Below are 12,334 nucleotides of genomic sequence, written 5' to 3'. Positions count from 1 at the left end.
ACCTTCTGTGCCTTCCACGCACTTTTCTGTCAACCAGAAATTCCTCTAAAAGAAAAATGTGTTGATTTGGGGGAGAAATGGGCTAAGATGAACTCACTCTCTTGTTTTGATCTTCCACTGGCATGGGACTCAAAACTACAAATAGTGGTTTCCAGATCTGGGAACTTCAGAAGCAATGAGAATTCTCAAAAGTGCAAAAGAAGACAGTTTCCCACTTTTCCTTTGCCAAGTAAGCCTGTTCAACATACATATGTGTGCACATGGGGACTTCATAAACTTTGTGGGAAAATGGATTCTAAGATAATTCTATTTTGGTGTAAAAAAAAGAAATTCATGCATTTTTTAAAAAAATAAACATTTTCCATGTACTTTTTGAAGATCCTGCATAATACATGGGTTTCCAAATGATTTGTACCAAAATAAATTTGTCTTTTAATTCCATTTCCCAAGAATTTTTGAAGAACCTTTGTGTAGACCTAGACATACTCTCCATATTCTTTATAAAGAAAAGACAATCAAATCACTAAAATATAAGCATATATTTGAAAATAAGGAAATTTCTCCAAATTTAGGAAATTTGGCCTTATGAAAAACTTACTCCATTTTGCGATTTTTTTTCATTTCATGGTTCCCTTATGAACACATCACCTGACATCTATAGCACACAGGCTGGGATACCAGCCCAGAGTTTAGTCAACTACAGTGCATGGATGTGAAAGTCAAGATTCTTCAGCCTGACCTTCCAGAGGATAGAGTCAGATGGGTAAAATCAAAAGGTCTTGGGCCCTCACAGCAGTTGCCTGCTTGCACGTTTCATGTAGATCTTGTCATTTATCCTAGCTCTGAAGTCATATGAAATGTGCAAATGTTAACTTTGTGTAGACCATGAGTTATTGTTCCAAGGCAATCACTCAATTCTTTTCCTAAAATTCTCATACCAGTTCCTGTTAGATGGCGCTAGGAGTGTGTGTTCACTGAGCAGGTACCCTGACGAGACCTTTAGCATGTGGGTCATTATGCATAATCAATGAAGTGGTGATGGGTTCCTGCCAGAGGAGGCAAGTGTCACCCATCCAATATCCCAAGTCGGTATTCACTGTTCCTCAAGAAGAAGCAGCATGGTACTTGCAGGGTTAGAACTGTGGTCCATTGCTTCTGGTAGGTGCTCCTCCCTGTCCCAGGCAGAATCGACAGGTCTGGCTTTGAATGTACTTGTCTCTGAGAGAAAGTAGGAATTAAGAGCCATTTGTACTGAAACACATCTGACAATGTGGGTTTTGTACATGACTACCTGGAATAGCAGAGTTTTCCTTGGTATACAATATTCAGGGAAGATTCCTGATCTATCCAACTGTGTAAAGGGAAGTAAGTACTTCGGGAATAAGTAAGCCAAGGCTTGAACAGCAAAATCTCTTAAAGGGTTCTCAGGCAGGTAAGTTCAGGTCCACATGCTACCTCTCAAACTCTCAGAACAGACTATTAGAAATGAAGACTTTGAACAATGCCTTAGGCTTCTCCTCAGGCATGTGGGCAGCTGTTATTCTGAGAAGTAAGCAACAGGGTCACATCCTGTATTCTGACTCCTCTGTAAGTTGAGGAAGAGTAAATGATTGAGTTTACCTGATTATTCCATTTCTGCAAAATATATTAGAATTCAAGGGAAACTTGTAAGTATAAATTTTGAGGATAAAGTTACAAATGTATCAGTTTAATGCCTCTTTTATTAAATAAGAGAACATTGATCTTTCTTCTAAGGGTATTAGTGTTTCGAGGGAAAAGAAATCTTACACAACTGGTAACGGAGGTCAGGGCCATGATAAAATTTAATGCATCTGTTGTGCTCTTTTCAATTATCTGACTTAATTCACTGGCTGCAGTTTGTGCTAGTTCACACCTCAGAGCTGACAATGAAACCACCATATTCTACATTCCACAAAGTGGCTGGTACAAAACAGCTCTGCAGGGTTCATGAGAGTCCTTAGCCCAACCATAGCCAAGAAGCTGCAGAGCACACACTACACAGCAAAAAAGCTGGCAATGTGAACTACCTAGGACTCTCCCAGTGAGTTAGAAAACCTCTCTTTACACAGACACACTTTGGCACTTGCCCTAAGCCCCTTTTCCAAAGTGATTTTCTTCCCAATCTACAGACCTTCTAGCACATTAACTTCTGACTGGCCTATTCTCCTCACAACACCATCTAACTACTTTTCCTAATTATCCATTCGTTTGTTTGGATGGGTTATTCTAAAAGAGTTGAGTCTTGGCAATAAAAGACAGAGGACTCAAACTAGGGAACTTGTCTAATCTAATGACCAGAGTCACCTTCTTCCTGTCACATTGACAAATTCGAAGTGGAAGAGTTAAACCACCTTCTCCCTAATTTCCCATTCCTTGTAATTCCAGAACACTCCATGTCCTGTTCTACATCTTCAAGCTGTACTGGTGAATACCTTCTCCATCTGGTTAACCAGTGGTGCCTTTCTGCCCTGTTTGCCAATCCTGGTTTAACCTTCTTTCCAGAGTTGTTTGTCTTCACTCAGATAATAAACTACTAAGATCTGGTCTGAACAATAAAATCAGTAAGTCAATTATTTTACTTATTTATTTATTTACTTCTCTATCTATCTATCTATTTAGAAAGCAGACTTAGAGAGCAAGAGAAAGATCTTCCAACCATTGTTTCACTCCCCAAATGGCCACAACAACCCAGGGCTAGCCCAGGCTGAAGCCAGGAGCCTGAAACTCTATCCGGGTCTCCCATGTGAGTGGCAGATGCCCAAGTACATGGTCATCTTCTGCTGCTTATCCAGGCACATTAGCAGGGAGCTGGATCAGAAGTGGAGTAGTCAGGACTCAAACTGCCATTCATATAAAATGCTGGCCTTGCAGGAAGCTGCTTAACCCATTGTGCCACAATGCTGGCTCCATCATATACTTGGTGTACAAGATTTACCTGTAAAGATAACAGAAGAAAAGCAGAGGAAGTACATTCACAGGGGAGAGTTGGAGAGAGATTTGCAATGGAAATTCTACAGAAAAAAAAAATACACCGTGGAGCATCATGGGCAATACAAACACACAGCAGCAAGAGGGAAACCAACCAACCCGTGACTCCGACAGCCAGGAGCTGCAGAAGCCAGCTTCTGAAAGCAATGTGAGAGCAGACTGTGGTAGCCCTTGTTGCTGATGCTAGTGTCTGAAGGAGAACCTTTTGAACCACACTGATAATGAGTCCAGCTTAGAGCCCTAGAAAGGGTCAGAGTACCAACTAAATTCTGTGAAGGAAAAGCACATTTCTTTCTCCTCATCTCCCCAACAAGGGTGCCTTGTGACAAGCAGGGAGAAAGTGCCATCTTAACACCAATGAATGCTGCAGCAGCTCTAGCATGCATGACTAGGGGATTTTATCAGAGGGAAAAATCTGCATTTCTCTATGACTTTGAGTCTGACTGGGAGGGTTGGCAAGGGGCTGGGCACCCATGTAGGTCTACGAGGTGCTCCTGTCCCCCTACCCTATCATAAACTCCAGGGCTCAAATTGCCAAGCCGGAGTACCCACAGGCAGCTGACTCTCAGAGTGCCTCTGCTCTCTCCATGCACAGGGGAAGTACAAGGGGCTGAGAGTGGATCCCCTGCACCCTGTGACTATGGGAGCCTTGTGTGCTATGACTGTGGGGAATTCTGTGACTGTATGATAGCGTGTGGGGTGTAGCTGGGTCCCTGGGCAAGCACTGTGTCTGGTCTCAGAGGCTCAGAGCTCCAGATTGCCTGGGGTGGATCACTACAGAGGATTCTGTGCTCACACTGAGGACTGCACAGATCCTTTGTGCACTTCATGCGCCTGTGTGGATGGGGGGGGGTGTGTAACCACCATGGGCTAACCCGAGAGCAATGATCACCTTGGAAGGGAGGAGGCAAGGTTGTGATTACAACAGCAGATATGATCAGTAGGGATATGATCTCCCTACTGCTGACAATAGAAGAGATCTACTATGCCCACCTTTGGTGTCACCCTGAACTCTCACCCCACCCTTGAGTACTGACCCCTGACCCCACTTAGCATTTGTTTCTAGATATGCACTGAAGGAGTCACCACTCCACTAAGCCACAGAGGCACAGTTCAAAGATAAAAGCCACAAGAGGAGAAAACCAACAAATGTTTCCACAAATGCCTAAAAATAAAAGCAGAAATATAAGAAACAAAAAAAACAATATGACTCCCCCAAAGGAATACAACACTCCAATAATAGATTGTGAAGACAAAGAGATTGACAAAAATGCCTGAAGATGAATTCAAAAGAGTGATCATAGGATTACTCAGAAATGCAGATAAATAAATGCATAAAATAAAGAAATCTGTACAATATATGGATGAAAGAGCTTGCTGAGAGATAGATATATGAAAGAGAAATCAACTGAAATATTAGAAATTAAGAATTCAAATATGTCAAATAGAAAATTCAGTGGAAATTCTCAACAACAGAGTTATTAAGGCAGAAGAAAGAATTAAAACCAGAAGACAAATCCTTGGAAATATCGCAGCAGCAGCAGCAGCAGCAGGAGGAGGAGAAGAAATAATTAGAAAAAACTGAAACTAATGTTCAAGATTTATGGGATACCATCAAATGACCAAACATACATGTCTTAGGAATTCCTAAACTCATGGAAAGAGAATGGATTAGAAGGCATATTTGGTGAAATAGTTGCAGAAAACTTCTCTAATTTGGAGAAAGAAAGGGACATCCAAATACAGGAAACACATAGAACTCCTAATAGACATGATCAGAAAAGATCTGACACATTGTAGTCAAATGTTCAACAGTAACACATAAAGAAAAGACTATAATATGTGCACAAGAAAAATGCCAGATTACATTTAAAGAATCTCCAATTTGGCTAACAGTTGATTTCTAATCAGAAAGTATAAAGTGTAGGAAAGAATGGAGAGACATAGCCAAAATCTTAAAAAAGAAACTGTCAACTCAGAATACAGTACCCAGCAAAGCTCTCATTTATAAATGAAGGTGAAATAAAGACCTCCCAAAACAAATATAAACTGAAAGAATTTGTAACCACTTGTCTAGCCTTATAAATGATTCTTTTTGTTGTTGTTGTTTTTGTTTTAAAGACCTTTTTTTAAACTTTTATTTAATGAATATAAATTTCCAAAGTACAGCTTATGGATTACAGTGGCTCCCCCCCATAACTTCCCTCCCACCCACAACCCTCCCCTCTCCCACTCCCTCTCCCCTTCCATTCACATCAAGATTCATTTTCAATTCTCTTTATATACAGAAGATCAATTTAGTATATATTAAGTTAAGATTTCAACAGTTTGCACCCACACAGAAACACAAAGGGTACTAGTTATAGCATTAATTCACAATGTACAGTACATTAAGGACAGAGATCCTACATGAGGAGTAAGTGCACAGTGACTCCTGTTGTTGACTTAACAAATTGACACTCTTGTTTATGGCGTCAGTAATCACCCCAGACTCTTTTTTTTTTTTTTTTTTGACAGGCAGAGTGGACAGTGAGAGACAGAGAGACAGAGAGAAAGGTCTTCCTTTGCCGTTGGTTCACCCTCCAATGGCCACCGCGGCCGGCGTGCTGCAGCCCACGCACCGCACTGATCTGATGGCAGGATCCAGGTACTTATCCTGGTCTCCCATGGGGTGCAGGGCCCAAGGACTTGGGCCATCCTCCACTGCACTCCCTGGCCACAGCAGAGGGCTGGCCTGGAAGAGGGGCAATGGGACAGAATCTGGCACCCCGACCGGGACTAGAACCCGGTGTGCCGGCGCCACAAGGCGGAGGATTAGCCTAGTGAGCTGCGGCGCCGGCACCCTAGACTCTCGTCATGAGTTGCCAAGGTATAAATGATTCTTACGGATTTGCTACACATAGAAACTGAGAATGATCATCATCATTATGAAAGAGTGTGAAGGCAGAAAATCTCCTAGTCAAAGTACAAAGGAAATCCAAAGCAAACAATAGGAATATTTATGGAAAAATGGTAGGACCAAGTTGTGACTTATCAATAATAACCTTAAATGTAAATTATCTAAATTCTCTAATTAAAGGATACAGACTGGGTGAATGTATTAAAAATAAGACCCATCTATTTCCTGCCTATAAGAAACACATATCACCAACAAAGATACACACAAACTGAAAGTGAAAGGATAAAAAGAGATATTCCATGCTATTGAAAAGCAAAAAAGGCCAGGTGTAGCCATCCTAATATCAGACAAAATAGAGTTTAACACAAAAACTGTTAAATGATTAAGGGATCAAATCAACAGGAAGATGTGACTATCATAAATGTATGTGAACCTAATGTCAAGGTGCCTGGCTTTTTAAAACAAATGCTAGCAGATCTAAAGGGAGACATGGACTCCAATACAATAATAATGGAAGACTTTAACCCCCCACTTTCATCAATGGACAAAACAACTAAACAGAAAATCAACAAAGAAACAACAGAGCTAATCTACACTATGGACCAAATGGACTTAATTGATATCTACAGAACATTTCATCCCACAATTTTGGAATACACAGTCTTTTCATCAGTGATGGAACTTTCTCTAGGATAGACCATATGCTAGGCCATAAAGCAAGTCTCAAAAAATTCAATAAATAAATAAATAAAAACATACTATGCTACTCCCCATGTAGGATCTCTGTCCTTAATGTCTTGTACTATGTGAATTAACGGTAAAACTACTACTCAAACAGTACTCTATACTTTGTGTGTCTTCATGAGTGCAGTCTGTTGAAATCTTTACTTATTATATAAAAAGTTGATCTTCTGTATATAAAGATAATTGAAAATGAATTGTGATGAAGAATGGGATGGGAGAGGGAGTGGGAGATGGGATGGTTGAGGGTAGGAGGGAGGTTATGGGGGGAAAAGCCGCTATAATCCAAAAGTTGTACTTTGGAAATTTATATTTATTAAATAAAAGTTGAAAAAAATATACTATGTATATTTTCTGACCACAGTGGAATGAATCTTAAAATTAATAACTTAAACTCTAGGAAATATGCAAATACATGGAGACTGAACAACACACTCTTGAATAAACAGTGAGTTGCTGAAGATATCAAAATGAAAATCCAAAAGTTTCTGGAAATAAATGAAGATGACAACACAACATATCAAAACTTAGGAGAAACAGCAAAAGCAGTGTTAAGAGGGAAGTTTATAGCAATTAGTGCCTCCATCAAGAAATTGGAAATGCACCAAATAAATGAGCTATCAATGCATCTCAAGGACCTAAAAAAGCAATAACAAATCAAACTCAAAATTACTAGAAGGAAAGAAATAATTAAAATTAGAGCAGAAGTAAACAAAATTGAAACAAAAAAGGATCAGTGAAGAGCTAGCTTTTAGAAAAAATAAATAAAATAGATATACCACTGGTGCAACTAAACAACAAAAAGAGAGAGAAGACCCCAATCAATAAAATCAGAGATGAAAAAGGAGATATATCAATGGATACCACAGAAACAAAAAGAATCATCAAGAATTACTACAAACACCTATATGCCAAGAAATTGGAAAATTTAGAAGAAATGGATAGATTCCTGGACACATACAACCTACCAAAATTGAGATCATGATGACATAGAAAATTACATAGACCAATAACCAAGATGGAAACTAAGTCAGTAATAAAGAGCCTCCCAAAAAGTAAAACCCAGGACAAGATGATGTCACTGCTGAGGTCTACCAGACTTTTAAAGAAGAAATAATTCTAATTCTTATAGAACTATTTATAATAATTGAAAGGGATGGAATCCTCCCAGTCTCCTTCAGTGATGCCAGTATTATTTTAATTCCAAAACTAGAAAAAGATACAACAAAGAAAGAGAACTATAGGCCAATATCTCTGATGAACACAGATGTAAAAATCCTCAACAAAATACTAGCCAATCAAATCAAACAACACATCAGAAAGTTCATTCACCCAGACCAAGTGAGATTTATCCCTGGTATGCAGGGATGGTTCAACATATGCAAATCAATAAATATGATACATCAGATTAACAAATGGAAATATAAAAACCATATGATTATTTCAATAGATGCAGAAAATGTATTTGATAAAAAAAATAATATCTTTTCCTGATAAAAATCTTAGGCAAATTGGATATAGAAAGAGTGTTCCAGGCTGGCAAAGTGGCGTAATGGATAGAGTCACTGCCTGTAGTGTCATCATCCCATATGAGTGCCAGTTCAAGTCCCAGCTGCTCCTCTTCTGATCCAGCTCTCTGCTATGGCCTGGGAAAGCAGTACAAAATAGCCCAAGTCCTTAGGCCCCTGAACCCACATGGGAGACCTGGAAGAAGCTCCTGTCTCCTGGCTTCTGGCTTCAGATCAGCTCAGCTTTGGCCATTGTGGTCATTCGAAGAGTGATCCAGTGGCTAGAAGACCTTTCTCTATCTCTGCTTCTACCTCTCTGTAACTCTGCCTTTCAAATAAATAAATAAATATTTTTAAAAAGGAATGTTCCTCAACACAATCAAGGCGATATATGACAAACCAAAAGCAAAAGATGAATTCAGAAAATCAGACAAGGATGCCTAGTTTCACCTTTGCTATTCAATATAGCTCTGGAAGTTTAATCTAGAGCCATTAGGCAAGAAGAAGAAATCAAAGGAATACAAATTGGAAAGGAGGAAGTCAAATTATCCTTGTTTGCAGGTGACACGATTCTGTACACAGGGCAACTAAAAGACTACACTAAGAGATTCTTGGAACTCATAAAAGAGTTTGGTAAAGCTGCAGGATTTAAATTAAACACACAAAAATCAATAACCTTTATATACACAGAAAATGCCATGGCTAGAAATGAACTTGCAAGATCAGTCCCATTCACAATAGCTACCAAAAAAAACTTAAATATCTTGGAATAAATTTAACCAATGAAGTGAAAGATCTCTACAATGAAAATTATAAAACATTAAAGAAAGAAATAGAAAAATACACCAAAAAGTGGAAAAATCTTCCATGTACATGGGTTGAAAATTAATATCATCAAAATATCCACACTACCCAAAGCAATTTACAGATTCAATGCAATCTCAATCAAAATACCAACAACATTCTTCTCAGATCTAGGAAAAACAATGCTAAAATTCATGCAGAAACAAAAGAGACCCTGAACAACTAAGCAATTTTAAATAAAAACAAAACTGGAGGCATCTCAATACCAGACTTCAAGACATACTCAGGGCATTTATAATCAAAACATTCTGCTACTGGCACAAAAATAGACATGTAGACCAACAGACAGAATAGAAAACCCAGAAATTAGCCCACATGTCTACAACCAACTAATATTTGACAAATGAGTTAAAAATCAATTCCTGGAGAAAGGAGTCTCTTCAGTAAATGGTGTCTGAAAATTGGATCTACATACAAAGTATTAAACAAGACCCCTACCTTACACCTTACACAAAAATTCAATCAAAATGGATCAAGGATCTAAATCTACAACCTGATACCATGAAATTACTAAAGGAGAACATTGGGGAAACTCTACAAAACATTGGCATAGGTAAAAACTACTTGGGAAAGACCCCAGAAGCACAGACAATAAAGACAAAAATGGGTAAATGGGATTACATCAAGCTGAGAAACTTCTAGACTGCAAAAGAAACACTCAACAAAGGTAAGAAGCAACTGACATAATGAGAGAAAATATTCGTAAACTATGCAACTGACAAAGGATTAATAATCAGGATCTATGAAGAGCTCAAGAAACTAAGCAACAAAACAAACAATCCAGTTAAGAAAAGGGCAAAGGACACAAACAGGCAATTTTCAAAGAATGAAAGACAAACAGCCAACAGATTCATGACAAAAATGTGCAAGTTCAGTAGCCATCAGAGAAATGCAAATTAAAACCTCAATATGCAAATAAAAACCTCACCCCAATTAGAATGGCTATCATCCAAAAATCCAAAAACAATAATGTGCATAAAAGTATCCTAGTCAATTGTTCATGAGAATGTAAGCTAGTATAACCATTATGGAAGACAGTATAGGAGAGTCCTCACAGATCTGAAAACAGATCTTCCATATGACCCAGCCATGCCACTCCTGAGAATTTACCCAAATGAAATGAAATCAGCATATTGCAACTCCATATACAATAGTTCAGGCCAGCACCCATGGCTCACTTGGTTAATCCTCCACCTGCAGCACCGGCATCCCATATGGGCACTGGGTTCTAGTCCCAGGTGCTCCTCTTCCAGTCCAGCTCTCTGCTGTGGCCCAGGAAAGCAGTGGAGGATGGCCCAAGTGCTTGGGCCCTGCACCCGCTTGAGAGACCAGGAGGAAGCACCTGGCTCCTGGCTTCGGATTGGCACAGCACGCCAGCTGTAGTGGCCATTTTGGGAGTGAACCAATGGAAGGAAGACCTTTCTCTCTGTCTCTCTCACTGTCTAACTCTGCCTGTCAAATAATATACACACACACACACACACACACACACATATATACACACACAATAGCTAAGATACGGAATCAACCCAGAAGTCCATCAACTGATGATTGGATAAAGAAAATATGGTATGTGTATACTATGGAATACTACTCAACCATAAAAAGAATGAAATCCTGTCTTTTGCAACAAAATTGATGCAACTGGAAACATATGCTTAGTGAAATAAGTCAGTCTCAGACAAATATCGGGGCTCGCTGTGGCGTAGCAGGTAAAGCTGCCACCTGCAGTGCCGGTATCCCATATGGGTGCCAGTTGGAGACCTGGCTGCTCCACTTCCCATCCAGCTCTCTGCAATGGCTTCAGAAAGTAGTACACGATGGCCCAAGTGCTTGGGCCCCTGCACCCACATGGGAGACCCACAAGCTCCTGGCTCCTGGCTTCAAATCAGCACAGCTCTGGCTATTGTGACCAAGTGGGGAGTAAACCCGTGGATGGAAGATCTCTCCCTCTCTCTCTGCTTCTCTTTCTCTCTGTGTAACTCTTTCAAATAAATAAATAAACCTTTAAAAAGGAAGACAAATATCATATGTTTTCTCTACTCTGCCCACTGATACAACTTGCTTTCCAAAAAGACAATAAATCACTTACTTTAAGGTAAAAGGTTGAAAAATTGACCCTTTGGCAAAGAAATTTGATTTAACAGGGTACTGCAATCTCCATTTCCAATGCTGAAAATGCATCATCAATAGAAGGTCTTGGAGAAGGATAACTTTCTGGCATCCTTTAAATTAGACTCCTAAAAACAAGTTAGGGATAACAACCCATGCAAAGTTCATAAAATCACTTCAGTAGATAAAAAAGTTTAATTTTTAATAAAACTGAACAGAAGGAAACAAAAATACCACTTAGCGCATGAAGAAATATTGTATCTTAGAATTCTCCAAATTGTGTGCTAAAAACACTCTTTTCTTTATAAGTTACCTAGCTTCAGGTATTCTGCTACAGCAATAGGAAATGGACTAACACACTTCCAAATCCTGGCAAGATAAACCATGACTTCCTTCACCTTACCTTCTACCAGCTGGCCCATTTCTACCACATCAACCTATTCTCCTGCAGTTTATTCCACTTGCCTCCTGGCACACGCCTGCTTTCTGTATATCAAGTAGCAATGGTCATGACCTCGTCCTCTCTGCCCTTCAGCCTGAAATGAGCTCCTCATCCTCATTCACATGGCCTCTTATCAGTCTCCGAATCACAACATCCTTGAAGGCCCAGCTCGTTTCCCACAGTCTCTACACCAGTGCATAGATTCACTCACTGCCTCATATTCTCTTTCTCCCCAAGCCCTAAGTCATTATTTTTAATCTTTCATGAATCCACATCATTGGTGTTCTCATATTTTCAACTATTTCCTTTATTTTTATATTATCTTTTCAAGAAAAATGTAAGCTCCATAAAACAGGTATCTTTTAAGTTTTCTCATCATCCCCAACAAAAACCCTCAAAAAAGTTGACCTAATTGATGGATTTCTCTATAATGCACATGGATCCTAAGATCACTATAATAGTTGAAAATTGTCATTAATTTAAAGAAATTTTTATTTTAATATTACATTTATTTTTATCATCCATTAAATTTTTGTTTCTAATTTTTTTTTTTTTTTTTTTTTTTTTTTGACAGGCAGAGTGGACAGTGAGAGAGAGACAGAGAGAGAAAGGTCTTCCTTTTGCCGTTGGTTCACCCTCCAATGGCCGCCGCTGCAGCCGGCGCACCGCGCTGATCCTGGCAGGAGCCAGGAGCCAGGTGCTTTTCCTGGTCTCCCATGGGTGTTTCTAATTTTAAAAAAATTAAATAGTTCTTATTCT

General features: G+C 39.2%; 1 long non-coding RNA gene across 2 annotated transcripts in view; it reads left to right on the top strand.

The window, feature by feature from the left end:
• LOC103350741 (uncharacterized) overlaps window positions 1-12,334 on the top strand; it is a 28,534-nt gene extending 16,200 nt beyond the window's left edge. Inside the window, exon 4 of one of the 2 annotated variants that reach the window (XR_016212378.1) lies at window positions 12,150-12,334. This is a non-coding gene — a long non-coding RNA (uncharacterized LOC103350741). Of the gene's footprint in view, window positions 1-2,406; window positions 2,507-12,149 lie in introns of those variants that run through there. The other variant, XR_007909427.3, reaches the window with a different exon arrangement.

This window comes from Oryctolagus cuniculus, chromosome 8 (genome assembly GCF_051225735.1).
Source record: "Oryctolagus cuniculus isolate XC-2025 breed Fujian yellow rabbit chromosome 8, ASM5122573v1, whole genome shotgun sequence".
In the NCBI taxonomy this organism is placed as follows: Eukaryota; Metazoa; Chordata; class Mammalia; order Lagomorpha; family Leporidae; genus Oryctolagus; species Oryctolagus cuniculus.
Note: the sequence above shows the minus strand (reverse complement) of the source record. Positions and strands in the feature narration are given on the sequence as shown.